Below are 25,392 nucleotides of genomic sequence, written 5' to 3'. Positions count from 1 at the left end.
AGCCACCCCCAGTGCACTCTGAGGACACCAGCAGATCAGCCTTGTGTATCCACAGAGCTTTGGTGGCCTTGGCCAGAAGGCAGTCAGGCTTCCTGGCCATTGAGCTGACTGTCTCAGCAGTGTGTCCTGAACCTCAGCCCTGCCCCGTGCACTCATAACCATGGGGTGAAAAGAGCCCCCCTGCATGGACCCACAGAGCTCACGGGGCTGCCAGGCTCCTGCTCTGAAATGCAGGGGACGACTTTGCTTACAGCAGCGATGAACCCAAATCACGCTCTGTGGCTTTAAGCAGCCCGAGCTGTGCCAGATCCCACGAAATGGGATATGCCCTTATCTCCCAGCCTCCCGTCCCTCCATGCTGAGATCGGACCCAGTCCCCAACATTCAGATCTGTTTCCAAATGCCTCCCAAAGCAGATGTGTTTAGTTTGCAGAGCACAGGATTTCTCTCATCCCTGTTTAAAGGGTGGGTCCTGCAAATGTCACTTCCCAGCAGCCCACAGTGAGGCTTGGGAGCCCTGGCTGGGCAGCTCTGGGGCAGGACATCCTGCCCATGGCTGTTGCAGGGTTAATCCTTTACCTATGTCCTCTTCTCTTCCCCTTTTCTCCCCTCCACTGGTTGGAAAACATCACAGCATCCTGGTGCAATAGCAGAATCCACCACGATGATCCCCAGAACACATCGCACTTCCACCTGTGTCACCTTCAGGCAATGCCCCCCTGGGTCCCCAGCCTTAGGCACGTAGGTCCAGCAAGAGAGAGGCAAGCCTCAGTGTTTCCCTGCAGGACGTAGGCCCTGCTCCCCTCCATCTGTGCTCTCCTTTTGCCCTCCATATGTTCCCAATGCCCCATAGCCACAGTTATGCTTGGGCTGGGCCATGACAGTTCTGTGTTGTGGCTGGGGCAGGTGATGCTGGCTTCTTTCTTTCACCCTTCTGCTTTGATTTAACCTCTGCCTATCTCTCCTCAGGTTAATCAGTGGATTAACTGCAGCTCTCCCTCCCTTTCTCCCAAATCCTTATCCTTCATCACTAATCTAGGAAACAAAACAGACCAGGTACTTTTCCATAGAGGCAGCCAAACTATTTGCTCCCATATCAGCCAGCCTCTCCCACACCTTTCCCCAGGCTGCCTGACCCTGCAGACACCATTCATCTGCAAGTCTCACCCCAACAAAGGGCCAGCATGGATCGGTAGCAGATCTTGCCACCACCTCAGAGCCATGGTTGCAGGAGCAGGGAGCCTCACATACACCCCAATCACCTTGCAGAGCTCAGGACACCTGCCCCTCCTGAAACACTAGCAGGGATTCCACAGGCCAGGGAAGACCCAGAGCAGAGCCACACTTTGCATTTCCTATGGGAATATGGGTTCCACCCCTATCTGCCCCAGTGCCCCCCATCCCTGCCTGCACTCTCTCTTCCTGCCACCAAGAACTCCAGCCCTTCACACTGACCCAGCCAGGTCCCACAGTTCTCTGGGAACCCCTTAACAGCACCCTTCCTCCAGGCTCTGTCCCCTTTCCCCCTCCCCCCCAGGTCACCCTGGATGATTCTGGATGTCTGAGCCCAGCAGGATGCCAACAGGGCGATCTGTCCTCCCATCTCCAGAGAGGAAAGGGAGCAGCTGATAGCAGTGAAGTACCTTCGCTGCTAAGATCCATCATATTTTCTGCCTTAATCAGCAGCTTCCAGTGCTGGCTGAAGGCAAGATAAACTCTGTCAGCCTTCCTGCAGATGGGTAACCAAAATGAGAGTCTCCAAAATAAAAAATGAAGCCACTGTAGAAAGGTGTCCAGATCCCCCAAAAAAGATCGTTTAGCATTATGGTAGAGCATTAAGTAGAGGGAGAGAACTCTTGTGGCTCAGCTCTGCATGAATGGCCACTCAGTACCAAGATGACCTAAAGGCTGAACTGCTCTGACTGGGTGCTGGGAAACCTCAGGCTCTGCAGAGATCAGTAAGCTCATGGAAGGATGGATGCAAAGTTTGTGTTGGACAGAAGGGAAGAGATGACAAGCAGTCAATTTATGAACATAATGCTGCAACATGATGGAAAGTACAGCAATAATAGCAAAGTGGCAGAGTCCCAGGGTGCAGCAAATGAGGATAAGCCCAAAAGCAGCTACCATGGACACAGAAAGAAAAGGAAGAAAAATTGCTTACCTTTAGAATGCCTCAGGTAAGCAGAAACCTCCAGCAAGATACCTTTACATCCACTGCCAACCCTTAAATGAGGGCTGAGCAGGGGTGGATCCTGGCTCCATCCCTTTCATCACTCAGACCATTGCATGCACCTGAGCTCCTCTGAGTTGGACCTGCCTTCCCACCAGGTGCTCCATCACTGCTTCAGGCCATAACTTAGCATTGCCACTGCAGCGTAGCACTGTCTGGAAGCACAGAGTTTCCCAGGGCCTTGTGATTATCCTGTGACTGCTTCAGGTTCTCAGCAGAAGGCTGGGGAATGCCAGCTCCTAGAGCTTTCACCCCAACGGAGAGGAACTTCTCAGAGTGTTCCTCATTCCTGGGGGCTGCTAAAGCCCCGTGGGATGGATGGATGGATGGATGGATGGATGGATGGATGGATGGATGGATGGATGGATGGATGTGCAGAGCAGTGATCCTAGCCACCCAGCCAATGTTCGTCTTGCTGGGCTGGTCACAGTGTCTGCCGGTCACAGCTCTCCCACTTCTTACACAGCTTTGGGACTGTGCTTCTGAGTTCAGCCTCACAGCTCCCACTTTCAGCCAGCTGTCCCACTTGCTCAACAAAGGAGATGATGATAATGCTTTCCTACCCTTCCTGCCCATCTCTGGGGCTCTCCTTCCAAGCTTGGAAGGCTCCAGTTCCTTCTACTTGTGGGTTAATCATCCTTCTCACAAATCACACAAAAAAAGAGGGGCACCAAAGCAGCAAACCCTCATCACATCGAGAGAGTAACCCCACAGAACCTCCCTAGGATGTCCGGGCTCCATTGTGCCAGAAGCCAAACGTTCAGAGAGAAACGGATTTGTTGCACCCAGGGATCAGACACTGGCCATGGAGCTGGAAGGCAGAGACCAGCATGGCCCCGTTTCTCAGGCTGTGGGGCAGAGCAGTCAAGGAAAGGAGAGCAGAGCAGGGCAGAGCAGAGGGGTCTTCGTGTGAGAAAGCGATTCCAGCAGCTCACAGCAATGACCCAACTGTTCAACTCAACCACTTCTGCCAAAGCAATGTTTCTAAAGCTGCAGCTCCCTGATAAAACCTAATACCGTTGCCCATAAATTGTATTAAATAAACAGCAGCTGCAGATCAAGGTATATTCATCAAGGGCTTCCTCCTTTTTTATGAATGGCTGAAGACTCCGAGATGCCGTTTGCCAATAGTCTGTCAGCGAAGCCTGCATTTAAAATCAATTTGGTAATTGCAACTCCGACTCAGAGCCACAAATCAAAAAGGAAACTTCAGCCCTTCAGGATGTTTTGGCCCATTAGGGAGCTGGTAATTATGCACCCCAGCCGGGCATTAATTTAAGGCCCCGGTGGAAATGCTATGGTGTGAATTTGAGACAGGAAACTGACTGTAAGGAATTTCAAAGGTTGGGAGGCGTGCTGTCAGTCTGTTTACAACCACCTAACTTAACATGGTTAAAATCTGCTAGGAAACACTTGCTGAACTCAGGATTGCCATTGTGTTCGTTTATTTTTCCTTGTGAAAGAGACCACTTTTCTGCTGGAGAGGAATAAATGAGGAAAATATATATAACCTCTGTTTATATAGGATCTACAATGTTTGTACTGTGCTACTCCAGGTCACTTGGATTCTGGTGTGATGAACGGCGTGTATGTATATAGATAGATAGATATATACACGGACAGACAGGAGGCTTTGACAGGACTAGCAAAGGGAGCATATCTTAACTCTACTAGCAGCAAAGTGAATTTGACTGGAAAACTCTGTTACATGCCCTCCCCTTTGGCATGTGAGGAGCAGGGCTGGAGGCCACACAGCCCTTCCCATCACAACAGAGCAGAGCCCTGCTCTGCATCCCTGCCTGCCTCCTGCAGCTCCTGCCCCTGGGGCTCAGCGGGTTGTGCCTGGCCAAAGCTCTGTGCTGCTACGTGAGGAGCAGAGCGCTCCTGCAACTCCATCCTCAGCCATGCAACGCCAGGTCTGGCTGTTCCTACAAACCAGACAGCACTCAGTAGCTGCAAGGGTTGTTAATGGTCATCAAAGGATCCCGGTTACACCAGTTGTCACAGTGACCTCCTGCAGGCCACCCCACAGCCCCATTTTTCTGGGCTCTAAAATATTGCATCTCCACCAAGGACAGTTCAGCCCCAGGGTCCTGCTGAAGGTGAAGGGCAGATTTAGGGCTCTGGGGAAGTAGAAGTCTCCAACCCTCCATGTGCAGTGTGGCTCCTTTGGGGCTGATGGCCTGGGCTTGTGCAAGGGCTCAGCTTCAACATACTGAAGGAGAGCAACAAGAACTGAGGCAGCTCCTGCGATGCAGCTCCTCTGATGCTGCTCCAGTGACGCTGCTCCTCTGAAGATGCTCTTGGGATGTTTCTCTTTCAATTCTGCTCCATGCTTGCCTTTGGACACAGTGGGAGGACAGGCCATCAGCACCCATCTGTGCTCCCAGGTTTGAAGGCATACATGCTGACTCCACTGATGGATGTTCTACCTCCATGAGACCCAAAGAGCCCAGTGGCTGAGGAGGAAAAGCTCTGCCTGCTCTCAGCTGAGGAGATGCTTTATATATGTGGTGAAACACTGATCAGAAAGCCACAGCCCCCATTCAATTGCTGAGCCCTCTGCAAGCACCAGGAGAAGTCCAGGAAGCCCCTGAGAAGCTGAGGCCCCATGGAGTTCTGAGCCACTCCTCCCAACTCTCTCCAACGTGCTTGCTGCTTGGCAGTTGTTGTTTTTCTTCCTCTGCCCCAAAGCACTCATATTGGTGGTGCCAGCATGCAGCTGGCTTACACTGCCATCAGCCCAATTTTACAGAAAAATACAGCAATCAGGCAGGGAAATAACAAGTTAAAGAAGAGTGTAAATCCCTCATTCCGGATTTAAATGCTTTCATTTCAAGTTTCTAAACACAGTGGTGGCGGATGGCTTTGCCATGCAGGGCGCTGGGGTCGCAGTGCTGTGCCTATGGGGCTGCCCTCCCTCCGCCTGCAGTGGGGGATGCAGGCAGGCAGCCCAGCACGCAGCCCCGTCCTGTAAATAATGAGGTAACGCGGCAAGGATGTGTCTCGCAGCACTCCATTAAGTGGATGCATCCAGGCTGCCGGCCGGCGGAGGAGCTTTGATGGCGCAGGAACGGGCTGATGGAACCAGCCCAGCTGCAGGGCACGGCGCTGAGCTCTGCAGGGCATGGGAGCACTGCTATGCCAGGAGATGGTTCCTCACCGTCCTTCCCTGGGCATCCCCCCCCCAGCTGCACTGCCCAAGGTCAAGGCAGCCACACGGTGCAGCCCGGCGCTGCCACGGCCTCTTGCAGGTAAATGCCACCATGTCACCGAGCTGCTTCCTACCTCGCTTGGCATTTCTAGTGATGTTCCTCATGTCCCCTCCAGACAGAACCCAAACTACATATAAATATATGTTGGAAATGTTGCCTTTAGTACAAATCTGGCTCTGAATGGCAATTTCTGCATTTGCTTTGAATGCATCCATTTCAAGCGACAAGCGGAAAGCCGGCTGAGCTGCCATCAGGACGGCAGTGAGGAGAGGGGGTTCCATTGCTGGGCTCCCACATTTCTCTCCACACACAGCCTCTGGCAGTACAGCCAGGGAATGGGAGCATAGGGACGGGGTGGTAGGCGGGGATGGTGCTGGGATGCAGGGGACAGGGACACAGGGGACACTGCTGGGGACCGTCTCATGTTTCCCCATTGCTGGCTTGAGCTGCCTGCAGGAAGGGTGGGGAAATGGGGGAAAGAGAGAAAGAAGATATTAAAATGTTCCATCTGAAGTTACTGACAAACTGTCAGGCTTACGGTCTGCGCACAGAACAAAGGTTTGCATTTGCAAATCAATAAAAATAAATATGGAGTGAAGATGCGGGAATATTTTAACATAAATCTGCATAAACCCTTACCCTGGAAATGCCTGTGCATGTGTGGGCTGCTGGCTGCCATTGAGGGGGCTGAGCCCCGGCCTGGGATGGGGAGCAGAGGACAGGAGACAGGAACAGCTCAGCACCTGCAAGCAGCAGGGAGGGGTTGGGCAGCAGGTGACACAGTGACCCACATGCAGATGGGCACAGCGACTGTTTGGATGCTCAACCAGCCACCCACTGCATGAGCATGAGGTGCACTGATGTCTCGGTGTCACTGGATGGTGTGGGTGCTTTGAGGGCCACATCAGGGCAAAAGCATTGAAATAGACACGAAAATCAGATGTTCATCAAAGATTTCTGTTGCTCGCCTTGGAAGCGATGTACCACAAGCAGGAATAGTTGGGAAAGCTGAAATGTTGTGGTCTATATCCACTCCACACAGCTTTGCAAGCTCTCTGCTAAAGCTTTGGCCATCAGCCCCATCCTAGAGAGCGCTCCTCTCTCTGCCATGGGCTTGCTGCTGGTGGTGTCACCCTGATGCCAATGTCCGTTAGCACCTGAAGGCTACGGCAGGGGAAACTGAGGCCCAGCAGTGCTGTCTCCATCTGCTGTGACAAATCTCATCTGTGGGACAAGGGACGTGGGGCACTGGGGACAGGGAGAGGCACTGGGGAGGGGAACGTGAGACAGCCCCCCCAGGATGGACCCCAGGGCTCCCCCACACCCGGGGATGAGGTCACGCTCACTCCCTGCCGCACCTCCGCCATTCCCAGCCAATTAATTGCCTCTTCTCTCCCTCTTCTTCCGCCTTAATTGGGACAAAGACATCTGGCAGAGATTTGCTGGTGCAGGCCCCGCTCTTTAATTTAGAGACACATTCTGCTTATTGGGAGATTTAATACAGAACTCCCCTGAGGAAGGAAGGCAGGCCTGCAGAGCACCAAGGTCCTGAACACAGCCAGTACCGGGTCTTGGGGGCACATGCATCCCACCCCTATCCCACATCATGGGCATAAAACACGTATGCTCCGCTTCAAGCTGCACCCCAAGCCTCCCCTCTGGGGGAATGTTCCTCTGTGCAGCTGAGTGGGATCTGCCAGGCAGTTGTGAGCAGCCTGGGGAAAAGCAGAGAACTCCCTCCAGCAAATCCCGTCCCATTGCCATTAGCAGGAGCTGGGATGATGCTGTGCTGGGAACGCTGCTGGGTTTCTCCAGCAATAATGCGTGGTGCAGCTCTGCTGGGATGGGAGGCTTGTGTGGGGTGGGCTGGGGCCATCCTCACCCCTGCCTGCACCCCTCAGTACCGGGACACCCAGAGAGGGGGGAATCTCTGGGAAGGGATCCCCAGACTGCCTGGAAAAAGCACAGCCTGTGAACACTGAACCTTTTAATCACGCTGCTAGCTCACTCGTCCTTCGTTTCTTTCACTAAAAATGACCCAAATGGGAATTGAAACATTTTGTTTCATTTTGAGCAAAGCGTTTTGTTTGATCTAAAATGAACATGGGTTGTTATTTTATTTTTTTTTTTTTTTCAGGGGGGAAGAGGAAGAATGGGTCATTTCAGCAGCCAGGAAACAGTTCATTTCAACTCAAATAAAACTTAATTCTGTTATTGTTGTTGCTGCATTTGCTGTCCGGGCACCCCAGGGAGAAGGGAGGCAGCAGCAGAGCAGGCGGGGATGGGAACAGCCAGAAAAGGGCTTGGAGCAGCCAGGGCACGGTGCAGTCCTGAGCACCACCTGCAGGGCCGTGCGTTGCAGCAAGGTGCCACCCATTGCAGCAAGGTGCCACCCTGCCACCCCCGTGCCTGGGGAGCACAGAGCTGCATGAGTGCAGCCATGGCTGCGTTCCTCCCATCCAGCCCAGCCCAGCACATAGCAGGCTGACTAATGGGTGGCAAATCACTTATCAGGCAAACTTTAGCCTCTCTTCCGGTTCATGAATTGCTCATGAGCTATTTATGGTTTTCTTGACTTTAATTGTTATCCTAAATTATTCATCAAATAATTTCAATAACTAGTTCTTTGGCCAGATTACATTTTAAATGGGCTGTTTCCGTGCATGCTCCTGCCAGAGAACTCGTTGCCGAGGAGCCACGGAAAGCAAATGCAAGAAGGGCACGAGATGCAGGGAAATGGAGAGCAGGAAACACCAGGGGACTTCTGCAGCAGGGTTCTCAGCCTGCACTGCTCAGTGTGTAACCAACACAAACAGCACAGGGCTGAGCTGCGCAGCACCACACAGGAGCTTTGGTGAGGGCAGTGATGGATAACACAGTTTCTCCCTCAGGTCGCCAAGAGAGGAGCACTGAGGATGAACCCAGCGCTACCAGTTCCCAACTCAGGGCTGCAGGACCAGCAGCTGCTGCCATTGGTTCTCAAGCAGTTTCTTGGTTGTGGTGCATGCAGGGATGGAGCTCACTGTCCCCTTCCATCGTTGCTCTGCCTGGATGGGACAACAGGCACGGAGGGGTCACAGCTGATCTTGCCACTCTGCCATGCTGCTGATCAACCCAATAGCATCGAGCAACCACCAGTGCCTCCTCTGCTCACCCAGCAGGGTACAGGCACATCGACCTGTCCCAAGGCCACTGTCCAGTGCTGTGCAACGGCCAAAAAAACCCATCACTCCATCATCTCTAAGCTTGTTACCCCGCTGCTTGGTGGCTCAGCCCAGCACATCCCAACCCAACCCAAGCACCACGGCACAGCTCACACCCACAGCTGCGTGAGCACAGACTGCGGCTGCGACAAAGTTAAGGTGGGAACGGGGAGGAGGCTGACAACTGACCCTGTCTGCTCCCAGGATAATGTATCACTGAAGGCTGGTTTGGGTTTCCTGGACTCAGTACTGCTATTGAAAATTTACGGTTTGAGAAAGCTCCCAGAGCCCAGATCCCTCGACCTCCCACCTTTTCAACCTCGTGTTTATCAAGACACAAGTTCCTCTTCCTCCCATCCTTTGTTTTCAGCTCTTGGAGCCTAAGAGGCTCAGTCCTGAGGCTGCCCAAGCCAGCACTTACAGTCACGCGTCACGGTGCAATAAATGCTCCCAGTTTTCTGCTTCTCTGCTCCTCTTTTTTTGTCCTCATTCTCCCTCTCGGGTGCTGCAGAGCAGTGCTATATTCTGCTCTCTGCCATCTCCACGTGCCACAGCTGCTCTCCTCTTGTCTCCGCTACTCCATCCCTGGGTACAAAACTGTACTTTTCCACAGTGACAGGGACCCATCAGTGCTGGGATAGGGCAACCTGGGATGTGCATCACCCATTGGTCCAAAAGATGTCCCCAGGTCCCGGCTGTCACACTGCACAGCACCTCGGGAGGCAGACAGACACTGTCAGACGGTGTGAGCTCAGCCCCTGCGCTGGGAGAGGAGTTTGTTTCTGTTGCTTTTACTGACACTGTCACCAGAAAAAAAAAATGTATCATCATTTTCTTTCTCCGAAGTGTTTCCCCGTCTCACAGATACTTTTCCACCTACGGAGTACAAAGCAGTTTGCTGGTACCAACAGGGGAACTTCCAGGCTTGTGCTCGCAGGAAATAGCAGAGGGCAGCAAGTTCTGTGCTGGGAAAGCTGGCAGCTGCCGCCTGGGGATGAGGCACAGAGGGGAAGGCAGCCCCAGTGTGGCAAGCAGCAAAGCACAGGTGAGGGGCAGATGGTGCCCAGTGCCAGGGATCCATGAGGAGAGCTTGTAAAAAAACTGCAAGGATGGAAAGGAGAGAATAAGGACTGGGAGAACAGAGAGGTTTATTCCAGGAGGAGCGAGATGCTTTGCGGAGGAAAGCGGAGGAAATATGACAGAGCTCTAAAAAATCGTGGACAATTGAGATGAGGTGAACAAGAAACCATTATTCACATTTTGTCAGAACACAAAACTCCCAGGACATCCAATAAAGTTACCCGGCAGCAGATTTAAGATGAATGAGAGGAAGCCCTTTGTCACACAGAGCCCAGCTGTGCTTCACCACGGGATCTGCAGGGACAAAGCAGCGCGGGGCAGCCACCACGGAGGGATCCTACCACAGCAATGCAGGCAGACACAGCTCAGGAGCCCCAGGAGCTGAGGGGGAAGCTGCCAGCAGCTGGAAGGTGTACATGGAGGCGGATGGATGTGCCTGCCCCACTGCCAGCACTGCCCATCCGCCTGCTGCTGAGGTGGGGATGCAGCACAAGGGGACGTGTGGCCCCAGAGACACTGACAGCTTTGTCAGTGGGGCAAGGGGGGAAATTTCTGCCTTTGTAGCAAAGGAGAAGGGAATGAAGGGCTGTGCACGCGGTCTGTGAGGAAAAGGACACCTCTGCCTTTGATTTTCATTCTCCAGCTGAAGTCACAACAGCCTTCTGCAGAGGACACTCCAGGCAGCTCTCACCAGTTATTAAAATCTGATAAAAGCCCACTCCAGTTAATTCTGCTGACAGAAAGCTGCAGATTGAGGGACAAATGACTGTCCCTCCTGACACAGCCACATCTCCCTGTTTATTTATTTACTCCTAATGTAAGCCTCAGCTGCACAACAACAAAAATTGGGTTTTGCAAGAGGCACGAAGGCTCGTGGGACGAAAGGAGGCAGCTCGGGATGCTGAGGCCGTGCTTCCCAGGACATCCCCACACTCATCTCTCCTTCGCATGCAGTTTTATAGCTACTTTGCCAGAATTTTATATAGCTTTTACGGTCTGTTTTTATGATGTTTGAGTAATTGCTGTTTATTTATCATGGACTGTATGTCAATGGCTGGGTCACACCCCCCACGCTTTGCCTTGAAAGGAACTATTTGATAGATTTTATTAATTATTTTTCTCTTCTTACACTGTTTATCCTACCTTCAGGTGGCAGCTGGCATCGCAGCATGGCAGGAGGTGGGGTGGCTCAGCAAAGCCTCAGTCCCTGTCCCGCAGCACAGCCCCATTGCCAGTCTGCAGCCTCCATTCTCTACGCACATTACTGGGCTTTGGGCAGACCCAGCTGGGGCTGGAAAGGCAGAGTGAGCTTTGGCCATAGAGGGGACCAATGCCCTTTGCCCACAGCTCTGCCAGCACACGGAACCACAGGGCTGCACCAAACTGACTTTGGTGCCACTCCACACTTCGGCTGTGCTCTCCTTCGGATCGCTACAGCAGTATCCAAGCAGCACGCTCAGGACTCAGTGAAATGAGGGATGAGTCCATCAAGGACCAATTTCAGCAAAAGAGAATGGGAAAAAAAAATCACTCTCCAGCCATTCAAGGGAGGGAGCAGCTGTCCCTGTGCTTGGGGAAGGCAGGCGGCAGCCAGCCATGTGCTGGCACATCCTGCCCACTCCAGTCACTCATTTCAGCATTACCCACTGACAGGGCCTGTGCTGCACCAGGGAAACAGATGGCTGTCACTATTTCAGAGCTGAAAAAAGGAGAAAAACCATGTGGGAGAGTGGTGGAAGAGTGGGGGGGAAGAAACAAAAACAATAAAAACATATGCACATAACTAAAAAAGCCTTTTCCTCAGGCAGGGCCCTTCAGGAAGGTTAACATGGGGAATGGGAGCCTGGCAAAGGCGCAGCCACCTTACAGCTGTGCCCAGAGCAGGGACCACAGGAACAAACACCACCAACCCTACCTGCATTCACAGTCCTGCACACCTTCAGCTACCCCAGCTCCGCACTGCTCACTTTGCACTCCTTCTGGTTACTGAAGCTCTTATTGCCTCCCTCATGGACAGCCCAGCTGCTGTGAAATCCAGCTTCCTACCAGCTGGGAACTTAATTATGTCAATTAATTAAGATTGTTACGCCACCTCCTCATCAGGTCTGAATGGGAAGGGTTGGGGAGTGCCTCTAGGTGGGGAAGGGATGGAAGGGAGGAAAAAATGGACGGATGAATGGAAGAAAGGATGTGTGGATGGATGATGGATGATGGATGGATGATCTCTGCATTTCTTAGTATTTATCCAAGGAAAACAAGACTTACACTCACACAGACAAGCATATCCCTGCTGTCCTGTTTGTACACAATGCCACAGATTTTGCTCACTGCAAAGTTACTCTTTTTCCTCTTTAAAATCTGGGCCGTTTATTTGAAATAAAACCAGTGATTTAACATGGAGGAACAAAACCCTTCCGGTATTGCATTTCAAAACATTTTGGTTGTTTGAACATTTCTGTCACATCCAACAGGGTAAGAGCTACCAGAATTTAATTCGCACTCACAAACGCCTTTATTTCACATCACAGCTGTATTTTTTAGCAAATTTGGTGTCAAGGAAGAAGAAGAAGCTGTCAGGCTCAGCCTAGCACACCCCGACCCAGAAGCTCCTCAGCCTCACCCGCTGCCAGGCTTCATGCAGCCCAGCAGGAGGATCTGTCCTTGCCCATAGCAGGGTGGTGATGGGAGGTTTGTGGAGAGGGAGCAGAAGGGTCAGCCCCTGACAGCCCGTGCTGTGAGGCGTGGTGTGGCTGCAGCCCTGCTCCTGCAGCAGTGAGGGTTTATCTCCTGGTACCTTTCCTTTGAGGTGGCTTAATGCAAAGCAGAATCCAGATTTGGGGATTAAGGGAGGGACAGAAAGGTCAGCCTGTATCAATGATGATTAGCTGGAAAGGACCTAAAGAGCCCATTGTTTGCTCTGCATTAACGATCCTGCTGCTGAGCCCTGATTCCCTCCGAACCACTTGAGAAATGAAAGGACAAACAAGCGGCCCTGCAGATTAAAGCCCTGAATCCCTTCACCTGTGTGTGTGCCAGCACTGCTGGGACAGCCTGCAGGGACCACGGCCCCGTGTGCCACAACGCAGTGCTGTGGGGAGGGCTGATCTGTCCTCATCCCACCGAGCTGGTGGCACACAGCCCTGTCCTGTTCCCATCCCTGTGTCTGCCCTTAGGAAGGGAAGCGAGGGTAAAGGAGGTTGCACTGCAGCAAGCAAAATGGGGAGCAAAGCCTAACAGGAATACGGTGACAGAGGGAAGGCAGGATGGTGGCAGGGGTGCAGAAACTTCCTTGGAGGAAAATGGAATCACATCACGGCGCTGTTTTCACGTGAGGCATCTGAGGAGCACGTGAAGGCACCCACCTGAGCACGTGTGGCCAGCACCTGACTGCACCGTGGGATGGCAGCAGCACCCAGAGGCTCCCATCCAACCCAGCCCCTTCCTGGAGCTGTATTGACATCAGAGCAAAGACTCAACCCAGGCAAACACCTCTTTCCAACCTGTCCTGAGTTCTGCCCATTGCCCACACACTGCTCGCTCGTATCTTCCCACCCCACTCTCCAGATTTCCTGTAAAAGCTTCATTTAGATTGAAAATGATATTTTCAGTGTGTTAATTAAGTACTAATTGCTGATTAGAAACATATTTATCGAGGTCTAACAACTATGTAACAAGTGATGTCTTATTACACCACCATTCCCTGGGAGTCAAACCTGCAGAAAGATTGTTCTAATAAGCAATTGGCATTTGGGTAATGTGCAGTTAGCAAGCCACGGAGCCGCTCTCCCAAATGGGAGAAGACAGTTATTTATGTTAATGAGATGCCAGCTGATTATTAGAAACACATTGATACAGGTTTGGGCTGTGGTGTAACTGATACATATCTACTGCGTTCAGTAGCTGCGAAACCTCAATCAATGTGTTTCTCATATTCAGCCTGCATCTCGTGCACATAAGGAATATCTCTGATGGGGAGAAGAGCTCCGGTTCCCGGCAGCTACCAGGAGACCCCCACATCCTGCCCTGCTCCTCTCTGTGATGCTGGGATGGGCCCAGGGTTGGGCTGGGGTGGGCTATGGGGCTCATGGGCGCCCCTGACCACATGCAGCATCCTGCAGAGGGGAGGTCCAGAGTGCTGGGTGGCTCCCACTGGGAATCAGAACTCAGTGAGTTCTGCACATCTTCAGTATTTAAGGCAAATGGGACTTTGGGCAATACTGGTCGGGGGATTTGTCTCGTGACTTTCACATGGTGCAGAAGGCGGGGAGGTGCCCAACACAGAGGGGACAAAGCAGCAAGGAGCAGAAGGTCCCCACGAATGCAGCAGCACCTCAATTGGCCACAGCTCTCTGTGCCACCACCTCCCATCCCGTGGCGCCAGGGTGCTTCTGCCCCATGTTCAGACCTTTCCCCTTCTTTCCATGCAGCTGGAATGTGTCTGTGGAAACATCTTGGCTGCGGAGAGATTTGGAACAGAAAGGAACCCCAAGGGATGGTGAGAGGGCCCCTTCCCGTCCAGAAGGGAGCATTATTTTCAGTGTGACCTTGTTCACACTCAGCCTCTGCTCAGCACTTCCCTTACTCCTTCCCCCACTGGAAAAGTAGTTTTAGCATCCCCTCTAATCTCCCTAAACCCACGCTCATGTACTAATAGGTACTTGCACAACGAAGGTATTTTTTCAGCCATTTCTGTGGCTCTTCTCTGGACCCTTTCCATTTTCTAGTGGCTTTCCAGAGCCCCAGCAGCAAAACGATGCAGTGGGCAGGATGGGGCTCACAGGGTCATCACACCCCCACCCCAGCATCCCCAGTGCTGCAGCCCCCTGCCCCTCCTCGTCACATGGGAGCCCCCAGGGCCCCCCAAGGTCTGGGGTGCTGGGGTGCACAGGAGCCAGCAGCCCCATGCTGCAGCCACACGCTGCCTCCACCACTGCAAGCCTAATCTCATTACCAAACAAAATCGGGTTTGTTTGGCAAGATCTATTTCTATAAACCTTGCTGACTGACACTAATTCCCCCTCAACTCAATTTCTTATCATTGTTGCCCCTCTTCTCCTGGGGCTGGGTCCTCCTTCAGCTTTCTCTGCGGGCAGCACGTGCTGCTACCTCTGGAGCCAGCTCTGAGCCCCCCTACATATCTGGTGTTGGGTCGTGATGTCCTTGGTGGCTACTCTGGGACTGGAGCTGAAATAATGCTTTTTGGTAAATTCATGTTTTTTCTTTAAAGAATTTCCTGATTTTGTTCCTATTTTTCCTCCCCCACAGCTGTCAGCAGCCATGGGGATGTCAGTCCTTTCGAAGCAACAAATCCACGGCTTCATTAACACTGCACTCTGTTTAGCCCCATCAAATGCCATTTAGTCACAGCAGCTAAATCCTTGGGCACCACTAAGTTCTGTGCCAGAATTTAATTCTCAAATCAAGAAGTCCAGAGCAGAATAACCCTTCCTTGTGCAAGGGAGCTTCTGCTCACACACAGGGACACTCAAGGGGACAAGGATAGGCTGGGGGAACAGCACCCTGCTCCCAAACGCTGAGCCCAGCGAGCACCGAGCGAGGGGCTGTCCAGGCTCAACCCGACAGGCAGAGAGAGAAAGCAGCTGAGGATGAGGTCAGGTAGAAAGGAGAGACAAAAAAAGACATTAGTGGGGGAAAAAATCAAAAGGTATGAGAGCAAAGCAGCGGGGATGACGCAGGGCGCTCAGCCCACACCTCATGAATGCCAGAGAGGGGCAGAGAGGGAGTTGTTTTATTATATTTTTTTTTTTCCAGCCCTCTTCCTTCCTTTAATCTTTGATCGGGAAACAAGCTGATTTTAATTAAAAAGCCCTCCAATTAATGCTGCCGTGGAGTTTTCATTTCCTGGGCTTCAGTAATTTGCAAGCCCAGGTTATGGAGGCTTTGTGTTCCCTCTTGACAAATAAATAACAACAAGCAGAGGAGCTCACCGCAGGGCCGGGCTGCTCCCAGGGCTGCTGGCCGCTCCCTGCTGCTGGCATGGGACCCTGAGCGCCGTGGGGGGACAGCATCCACAGCACCCACAGCACCCATCTGGGCGCTCACCCCTCTTCCTATCTCACACCCATCCGCACAGCTGGACGGGCATGAAAGCCCCGGGGAGAAAAAAAAAAGGATTGTGAAAACCTTTATTATCCTCAGTCCCATCTATTGTTAACGTGATGGTGAGCAGGGAGTGTTTGGAGAATTCATTTGTGATAAATATTTATACGCTGTGTTTTTGGGCTGTTATCTGCAAAGCGTGGCTGTTTGATCTGGTGTAGTGCTTTTTTTAGGTCATTTACATTCCCTTTCATAGGAGCCCTTGTCCGATAGCAGCTATCACATAATTATGTTTCTTTTGCTTATCCCTAATCCTGTCAAACCACCTACTTATCTCTAATTTCCTGTCCATTACCCTTATTGTTTGAGCTTAAATCTCCAGCGCAGGACAGCGGGCTCTGGGGGCTCCGGGGCTCAGCAGCAGGCGTGGGCAGCCTCCCATCACCAGCAGCCCCAGTGCTGGCACTGAAGGGCTCTGCTCGCCCTGCAGAGCTGCACGGGGCACCCCATGCTCGGAGCAGGTGGATTCACACACAGGAGCCCATAGGAATCGGACTGCGTGCAGCATCTCACTGGGTGATGGGCTGCCAGCCCCAGGGGTGGAGCAAGGCAGCACAATGTGGGGTAAGCTGTGGTGCACGTGTGGTATCGTGTGCTATGCTGCCTTGGTACCAGGACGGCTCCCTGTGAGGCACGAGTTTGCATCTCGGAGCCATCAGAGCAACGGGGACTGATCGTGTCCCACTGTCTCCAAGGCAACCTCGCGTTTGGATTTGAGAGGCAGGAGCAGGGGCACCGCAGGGGTGTCACCTTCTTGGCCGCTGTGCGGTGCTACGTGGTGGCACAGCACAGTGTGAACAGCCCCTGCCCTCCAGCCCCTCACACCAGGCACTGGGCTGCGTGTTCTGGAAAGGTCCTGGGCTGAGGTCGCCTCTGGAGATGGCTGCTCTTCACCCCCAGGTACGTCACGATGGGGTTCTCATAGATACTGTGTCCGCCCCAGCATTCATCGTGTGCCCTGCATCCCCAGAAAAGGAAGGTTACTTCGAAGCACTCTCCCCATATTTCGGGTAAGAATTCTCAGATAAAACAGCACTCGTCTCAGTCAGCATTAGCCCCAGCTGGGGTTCCAGCACTGCTCCTCTCTGGCATTGAGACGCCATTCTCTTTAAATGCAATGAGGCAGAAGCAGTCTGGTTGATGAAGCTCAGGCTCCACGGTGCAGATTTCCAAGTCACTGCATCTTCACACTGAGCTTCAAAGGTGAGACACTATCAGACAAACCCCGCTGGCTCCCCTGGCTGTGACCTGCACTCAGCTCCATCAGCTCCATATTGCTGCTCCAGCAGTGACCACACTGTTAGCATTTCAAGCACATCCTCCCCCATTAGTGCTGGCACACGGGGCACAGACATTTGTCTCTTGCATCCTCTTTGCTGCTTGCTGTCACCTCCCTGTGCCATGTGATGCTGGATGTGGCCACTCATCCCACCTGCCAGAGCTCTGTCCTACAGACCCTGACTCACAAAGCCCAGGGCTGAGACAGCAGGACTCTGAGATGCCCCCATCCCTGCGGACTCTGGTGACCCTGAGGTCTTGGCAGGGATGCGTCAGGGCCTGGGTTTAACCACACAGGTGCTCTTCCTCTTCCTCTCAAGGAAAACTGCAAACCCAAATCTGGACACAGGAAACCCAAAGCTGTCTGAAATTGAAAGCTGGGTTTGGAGCCCGAGGCTCAAACTCACCTCTGGGAGGAGGAGGAGGCATCTCAGGGCTGGGGCTGGAGCAGCTGCAAGGCGCTGAGGTCGGCTGCCTGCTGGATCCAAGAGCCCAGTGTGAAGCAGCCATGCAGTGGCAGCTTCAGAGCACATCTCCCCACCAGTTACACGGTCTCCTTGGCTTGAGCTGCCATACGAGACCCCTCTTACTTCCCATGGCGCATCTTAATAGCACGTGGCTCATTTCTTAACCATTCCTTATTACAGCTGCTTTCTGCCAGATGCGCACCAGCTCCGTGCCCACCACGAGCGGGGCACTGCATGCAGCCCTTCGGCACAGCTGAGCTGTGGCCAGGCGCCAGCGCTGCCTATTATGGGTTTTATATTGGAGTTTTACTCCAGATAAAGAGACAGCCGCTGGGGAATCTCTGTCTGCCACTGATGCCTCAGCCTGACTGCAAATAAACGGCTCCTCCGTCAAACAAAGAGCACGCATCACCTCCACCGAAAGAACCGTAGGTGGCATGCAAGGCCAGCTAACAGGGACGCCCGCCACCCGCTTTGTCGTGCAGCCCTCGCTGTCTGCATTTCAATGACGCCGAGCTCCGAGCAGCAGCAGTGCCAGGTGCCGGCTGAGCTCCGCCGCTCCCGCTGCCACCGCTGTCACCGCGCCGGGTGGGACATGGGAGGGACCTCGGGCTGCAGCCCCTGGAGGACCCCAAGCAAAGGGCTTGGGCTTTGGGTGGGGAATGGGGTCTGCCTCAGCCCTTCCCTTCCCCTGGGGACTGGTCATGCTGTGTTCTGCATGTCCCTGTGGTTGTTGCTTCTCTGCAACAACCAACAAACGGGTGGTCTGCATCCCATGGGGAGCTCCAAAGGACAACGAGACACCCAACATCCATATGGACAAAGGAGCTGCAGGGCAGCGAGAAGTGCTAACACAGCACTGGATCCACGAGATGGGCAGCGTGGGCAGCAGCACTGACCTGGGCTGCAGCAGCAGTTCCGGAGCAGCAGGACTTGTGCTCCGATGTGCCCTGCCTGGGGCTGGCAGGAGGGCACCAAAGATCCACGCAGCCCCAGCAGCACCCAGGCCCTGTATGGTGTTTTTCAGGGCTTTCCAGTCTGACTCACGCCGGCTCCCCTTGATGCTGGGCTTCTGACGCAGGCACGGTTTGAGGAGAGCAGCAGCTCGGTAATTAGCAGGAGCGGCTGGCCGCGAGCGGGGAGGCAGCGCCTTGCGTTGCCACCAGCCAGAGACCTCAGCCTTTAAAGCTAGAGCTGGGGGGACTTTGATTGCTGAAGTGACTCTGAAAGACAGCAGATCTCCATGTCCTCCAGCCACGACATCCCTCCCAAAGGAAAAGCTCAGATACGAAAGGCTGCATTTATCTTTTTATTACAAAAAATGTGTGTTGAGCAGGGAACCTGTCCCCCAGCGTGGCTACCCGCAGAGACTGTGCTGACTTTCCCCTCCTGTGCGTGTGCATGCTGGGTGCTGAACACAACTGCACCAGCTGCAATGTCTCCTGCACTGGGGATGCTGAGTTTCAGCTGTTGCACTACACGAGCTCCATGCTAAGCCTCTCCCTGCACAGCACAGCACAGCACGGCTGCACTCAAAATTTGAGATCACTCAGAAATGTACAAATGCACTCATCTCAACTCCCTAGGAAAAAAAATAAAATGAACTAAAGCAATCCAGGGCACATTACAGTAAAGCAATGGCTTTTGTTAATCCTTCCTTGTTTTCAACTCCCTCCTCCCGGGATGGGCAGGGATGGGGCACACCATGTTATTAGCAGGGCCACAGTTCCCATGCAGCTGCCCCAGTTGGAAATCCAATATACTGTGAGTCTGACACCAGAGCCAGCTCCCAATAGATGCCTGCAAGATGTGGGTCAGAACATAGGAACTGACACAGCAAAGCAGAGCAGTGCTCCATCCAGTCCTGAAACCAGCACTGTATTCATCTAAGTTAGAGAGCCACCAAGAAGGGGACCTGCACACTGGGGAATTTGTGTCCGGTGCCCATCAGGATCACAAACAAATGCTTCCCAGATTCTGCACCTGGATGGTCACAGCATGCCTGAAAAGGTCAAATCTCTGTGCTTTTATCTTCCTCAGTGTCTGCTAAGCAACTTCCAAAGTCCCCACAATAGGAGCAGTGCATCACTCCCAACCAGGCAGAGCAAGCCTTGCCCTGTGCTGCCTGCTGCCAGCTGTTGTGTGCCAGCCCACAGGCATGCAAAGGGATACAGCACTGCACTGCCAGCATGGCCCTGCCTTGCCTGGCCCCACCAGCCCCCTCTGACCAGGACTTTGCAGCGCTGAAGCCCAGCCCTTCCCTTCTCCTCTCCAAAAGCCTGCAGCTTCCTGCTGGGCTGCTTCCCAGCTATTTACAGAGCAGGGCTGACAAGGTGTCCTGCAAGCAGCCAGCCCTGGGAAGCTGCTACCATGAGTGTGCTTGCTGGAACAGAGGGTCTCTGGTGCTGCTGCTGCCTGCATATGGCCCTGCATAGCCCAGGGCCAGACTCACCCCAACTTGCAGAGCCCTGCATGGTGCAGGTGTCTTCTGGCTGTCATACACCCACTGGGTAAAAGCACAGAGTGACAGACCCTGCAGCACTGACCAGGCGAGGACTGTCCCTGCTGTCCCTGCCTCACAGAAGGGGGGTGAAGCCCTGCAGTGTCTCTGCCTGCGCCACCCAGCACCTGCATGCAGCTGCACCCCTTTCCAGCACCCCCAGGGATGCAGCCGCTGATCCTCTCTGAGATGCTGCTCCTGCCCTCACCCTCCAGCCCCAGCTCCAGCATTCCCACCCAGTCACAGCCCTGCATGGCCCTTCCTGGGAGCTGGCTAAAGTGGAATTCTTACCCTGAACAGCGTGAGCCTTCAACATCACTCCACCCCAAGACAGCCCCTGCAGTTGCCCAGCCCTTTCCAGGCATGATCACGATCCTTGTGCCCATTGCTTTTTCTGTCCTCCCAGACCTGAAGCACCTCCACACGGCCAAGCAGGTCAGTGGGACATGCAGAGAGCCCTGGTGCAGGTCCCAGCTGCACGAGGAAAGATGTCAGGGGCCTTCCCCAGGAGAGGAAAGCACGGGGTCTGGGCCAAGATGGGAATTAAGAGGGGGCTGACTGTTCTGTACCTGGTGTGAGAAGCAGACACCGCTCCCCAGAGCTGTCAATCTGGTACCTTTCACCAGCACTAAAATTCAATTAGTTAAAACAACAACAACAACTGAGGCTCCAGACAGCTTGCGCCTAACACATTTGATCCCTTTTATTACTCAGCACTGCTCCAAGCCCAGCCAGCAACATCCTCACTGACTCCCACTAGTTTCCCTGTTTTATTCTACCAGGATTAAGTCAACCCTACAGACTCCAGCTGTTTTGTGGTTGGGCCTGGATACATCTTTATACTCTAGCTACATTATTAAGTGGATTGTGGCCAAATTGACAGAGCTGCTTCGGGGAGGACAAGGCCATTCAGGTCAGTGATGGTCCTGCCAGCTGGAGAGACACTCGGGACTCATGATTTGCTAGCAAAGCTCTGGACTGTTGTCTTAGCCTCACTTGATGTCTCGGAGGGGGCTTCTGTGAAAGCCCTGACTCTAGCAGGAATGTTTGATTTCTTGGCAGAGATGTGTAACAATCTGTCTTGGAGTATTGCAGGAAGATTTCGTGTTTGGGCGGTTTGTCCATAGCATCGCTTCATCATCTGCTGCGTAATCCACTCCTTGGCCTTCCCTGAATGGAGGCTCCGCTGACCGCTGGCAGCCCTCTCTGCCCATAGCTGCTGGACAAGGCTGATCTGGGAGCACTGCGTCTGGGCTGGCGGGAGCTCATGCTGCTCAGGAACCAGGCAGCGACACAGCTGAGAGCTCACCCAAAGGTGCAACGTGATGTAATGCAACACGCTGCCAGGCCATGCAAGGCAACAGGATGTCGTGCAGTATGATCTGATGATCTGATGCAATGTGACACGATGCGACACGATGCAAGGCGGTGCAGCGCAGTACACAACAGAATGCAACGTGATGCAGAGTAACCCAACACAAGGCAATGCACGCACAAGGAGCATGGCTCTGCCTGTGCCAAATGGGAGGACTCAGGAGGAGAGTTAACTAAACAGAGAAGAGCCCGGTTTGCTCCTAGGTTAAAGCACCCTTTGTGCTGTTAATGAATACCAGCAGAAGGGTCATGCAAAGAAAGGGATAAAAGCTCCATCCATTGGTTCATTTGAAACAAGACTGTCTGCGTGATTTATGAAACCCCCTTGAATGCAGGGGGCTGCTGGGGGCTCTCCCACCAACTCAATGCAGAGCAGCAGTGGGCGGTTGGTCAGTCACCCCCTGCTGCAGGTACGTGCCAGAGAGTGGGCTCCTGGTCACACGTAGCCTGGCGGCAGCTGTGCACCCACCAGTGCAGGGTGCTGCACTGAAATAACTCCTTGTGAGCAGATCCTGGCATTACAGCTCTCCATCTGCAGTAAGAAGAGCTTATTTTGGAATGGTGAAATTCAAGGTTGGATGTGGATGATGCTCAATGTGGGCAGCGCTCTGACTGTGGGTGAGAACATCCCTGCAGAAAGTGAAGAGCCTCAGCAGCAATCCATTGTCCAGGGCCATTCCATGTGAACCTCACACCCCACCTGGCTGCAGCTCAGCCCCTCTGTGCACGCACAGCCCTGCACACCCCAGGCAGGGCAGGGTGCAGCCGATGCACGCTTACCTTCGGCAGTCTGCAAAGCTGATCCTCCTGCAGCACAATAACACTGCTTCCATGTGTGACTCATAGTTTTCCCCCTGCCTTGGTCTTGTAGTTTTTCTAATTACTGTGAGCTTTGCAACTGTGAACATGTAATGTTCCAGAAATGTGTGTGTGATTCACCTAACGCAGGGAGCGTACTTCCAGCCAAAAGGGACTCGGAGATTTTTTTGGCATCAGTCTGCTACCTGGAGAGCAGCCAGAAAAGCTCACCAAGGTCATTTCTTTCTCCTTCTCCTCTTCCCTGTGCTTCTCTCTTCCCCTCAGCCCCTCTCTCCCTCCCCTTTTTCCTCCAAACAAGAATCAGGCAGCACCTTGTTTATTACTCATCAGCCTTCCCCCTATAAAAATCCCCCCAGAAACTCACACCGAGCCGCAGCTGCGCTCCTGCCAACTGCTCTCTCCTCGCCCTCCCCGCGCTGCTCCGTGGGAGCACATCCTGCTCAAGGCACAGGGGCTGTTGGCTGGAACACGCTCCGGATGTTCCCATGGGACTGAGGAACTCAGCTTCCATCGGGATGTGTCCATGGAGTTCCCCCGGTGCTTAGAATCTCCTATAGGAGCTGTGTGTCCATCTGTCCCTCCGTCCTCAGCCAGCGGTCAGTACTTTGGGCAGCCCCAGCCTCAAGGCATTCCCAGCCCCATTTCCACAGCGGCTGTGGTGGAGATGTTTGGGCAGAAGGCCATGCGACACGGCCCCAGGTTTTCCATTGCGCGTGGAAATAATCTGGCATCCCACGAATTTTTATGAAAGCAGCAGCAGCATTTGCGACTGTTATCAGCTGTAACAGGTTAGCATCAGACATAACAGTCTGTGGAGGGAGCGGGAAGGGGGACATCAATTGTCACTGCCTTTTTTCAGTCCGTGGGTTCCGTGCTGTCCCATAGGAGCATCTCAGCTCTCTCAGCACATGCCTTGAGAAGCAGGATGTTTCTGAGCCCTGGCTGTGCTCACATGGCAGCCACAAAGCACCTACATGGCTGGGTGCTGCAGTCAGAGCCATCTTCCCCTGTGGCATCAGCGCAGTGCCTTGACATGGGCTCACGTGCTCCCATCCCACTCTCCCTCCATGTAAGCCAGGGCCAAGAGTCTCACCCTCTGCATTCTGCCAAATCCTTCCCCAGTGTAGGACTCCACAGTGCTGCTGACCCCAGAGCCCTCAGACCCAAAGCCATCAGAGGAGCAGTTAAAGGTGGCATGTGGGGAACTCCGGCACTCCCAGGGAGCAGATGCGAAAGGCTTTCATCTGCTTCCTCCGTGCTTTCAGCAGCTGGGACACAAATGACACGGAGTTTGTGACACAAATCCCAAAGCTGGCAAACAAACACCAAGAGCACAGCTGGTCCCATGGCCTTGCCCATGAGCTGTGGCTCAAAGCACATTCTTGCAACACGCGCTTTCTGGGTCGAGCGGTGCGTGTCCGCGGTTACGCTGCAGTGTGAGCACAGGGGATGCTCTGGGACATCTCCCCCAGCAGCATTTTGCTGAATTCTTCATCTCTGAGATCACAGATCAAGGCAGAGTTTAAAGCAGTGGCCAGATCACTGTTTCACGGACCTAGAACAAATACACTAAAAGCTTCCCCTGTGTGTGTGCAGATTAAGTCGTTAATGAATATTTTTGCTAAGCATAAGAAATCTGGCTGGCCTGGGAGCTCAGCTCGGCCAAGATGTGGGAGATTTGGCGGAGCAGCTTCAGCACAGCAGCAGTGGGGCCTCAGGCACCACACGGCGAGGTGAGCGTGCTGGGCAGCCCCTGGGTTGCTGGTCAGTGGGCAGGAATGTGGTCCTGCATATTGCTGGGGGGCTGCAAAGCATTGCAGGACAACTTCCGTGTATCCACTGAGGGAGTGTGCTTGTGTGTGTGTGCATGCAGACAGGGGTGAGAGCTGTGCTGAGGAAGTCCATGAGCACTGCTGGGTCCTGTCTGCTCTATAGGGCAGTGGGGCTGTGCTGTGGGGAGGGGCAGGGGGCAATGGGCTCTGCGCTGGCACAGATAACGCTGGTAAATGAGCCTGGGTAGTCAGAGTTCTGGGAGTCTGCTGAAGAGGACTGAAAAAAAAAGGGGAAGAAAAAAGAATTTAAAACCATGGTGGTACGACAGTCACCTTCCCTGCCTCACGTTTTCCAGGAATGGTGCTCAGGCAGCTTTACAGATGTTAATTAAGACTCGTGCCCTTCCCCGGGGATGCACTGAGGTATTACAAATAATAGTATTAGCAGGAGTATCGGTACAGACAAATTAATTAAGGGTAATATCTTAAAGGCAGAAGGCTGCTGGGTCATGCTGCTGGCTGGGAGATGGGGAGAAACGGCCCTGCAGGGTGAGGGCAGCGCGTGCAGGGAGCAGCAGCTGCACTGAATGGTGCAGGTGCGTTAGGAGGGGTGCAGTAGAGGGGCTTTCCCTGCTCTGCTCACCACAGGGCAAGGAGAGCACAGCAGGTGCTGACCTCCGTCAGCCAGTACTGTGGGATGCTGCCCTCCCAGCCCCAGGAGCACTCCCAGCCCCACCGGATGCTTTTTGGCCGGCAGCGTTTGGCCTTGGTCAGAGGGAGGATGTGGCCGTGAGTAGCCCAAGAATCAGCACAGCAGTGACTGCACGCTGAGTTATTTTGGGAAGCCAGCTCTTTGTGTGTCACACTGCTCCTCGTGTCCAGAAAGAGCCACCAAGAACAACTGGGGAAAAAATATTGCCCTGCGGCGTGATGCATTTAATGTGGGATATGACCTGGTCTGATTTCCTGCGATTCTGCCACTCCAGGCCACCAGCACTGAGCTGGAGAGGCACTGCCGGCCGGTGGCTGTGGGACAATGGCCGGAGTGCCATCCGTGCCAACACCGTATCTGATCCTGCGAGGAAAGAGGGGTTCCTGCAGTCCCCAGATAGGGCTGTGCATTGTTTGAGCCGTTTATATCCACGCAGGTTTGGCAGCCAAGGTCCTTGGGATACTGGGTGAGGCAACTCCTGTTGTTGTAGACATCACTTCCATTTTCCTTCCTCTTCTTCCTTTAAAACAAAGCCGTTATCACTGCCCTGATCTTGCTCCTGAAGGGGGATGAGGAGGGGCTCGTGCTGCCCATGGAAGCCTTCCCACTCCCTGCACGC

At 53.5% G+C, this 25,392-nt stretch overlaps 1 protein-coding gene and 1 long non-coding RNA gene across 5 annotated transcripts in view; both read right to left on the bottom strand.

The window, feature by feature from the left end:
* The window catches only part of LOC128076087 (uncharacterized), a 122,254-nt gene that overhangs the window by 1,475 nt on the left and 95,387 nt on the right, over positions 1–25,392 (bottom strand). The gene's annotated exons all lie outside the window — the stretch shown is intronic.
* Positions 19,797–25,392, bottom strand: part of LOC128076084 (uncharacterized) — an 84,575-nt gene continuing 78,979 nt past the window's right edge. For all 4 annotated transcript variants that reach the window (XR_008204237.1, XR_008204236.1, XR_008204239.1 and 1 more), the window contains one exon: positions 19,797–24,338. The gene's annotated coding sequence lies outside the window, so the exon portion shown is untranslated. The remainder of the gene's footprint in view (positions 24,339–25,392) is intronic.

Source organism: Tympanuchus pallidicinctus, unplaced genomic scaffold, assembly GCF_026119805.1.
Source record: "Tympanuchus pallidicinctus isolate F22 unplaced genomic scaffold, pur_lepc_1.0 scaffold13, whole genome shotgun sequence".
NCBI classification, from domain to species: Eukaryota; Metazoa; Chordata; class Aves; order Galliformes; family Phasianidae; genus Tympanuchus; species Tympanuchus pallidicinctus.
Note: the sequence above shows the minus strand (reverse complement) of the source record. Positions and strands in the feature narration are given on the sequence as shown.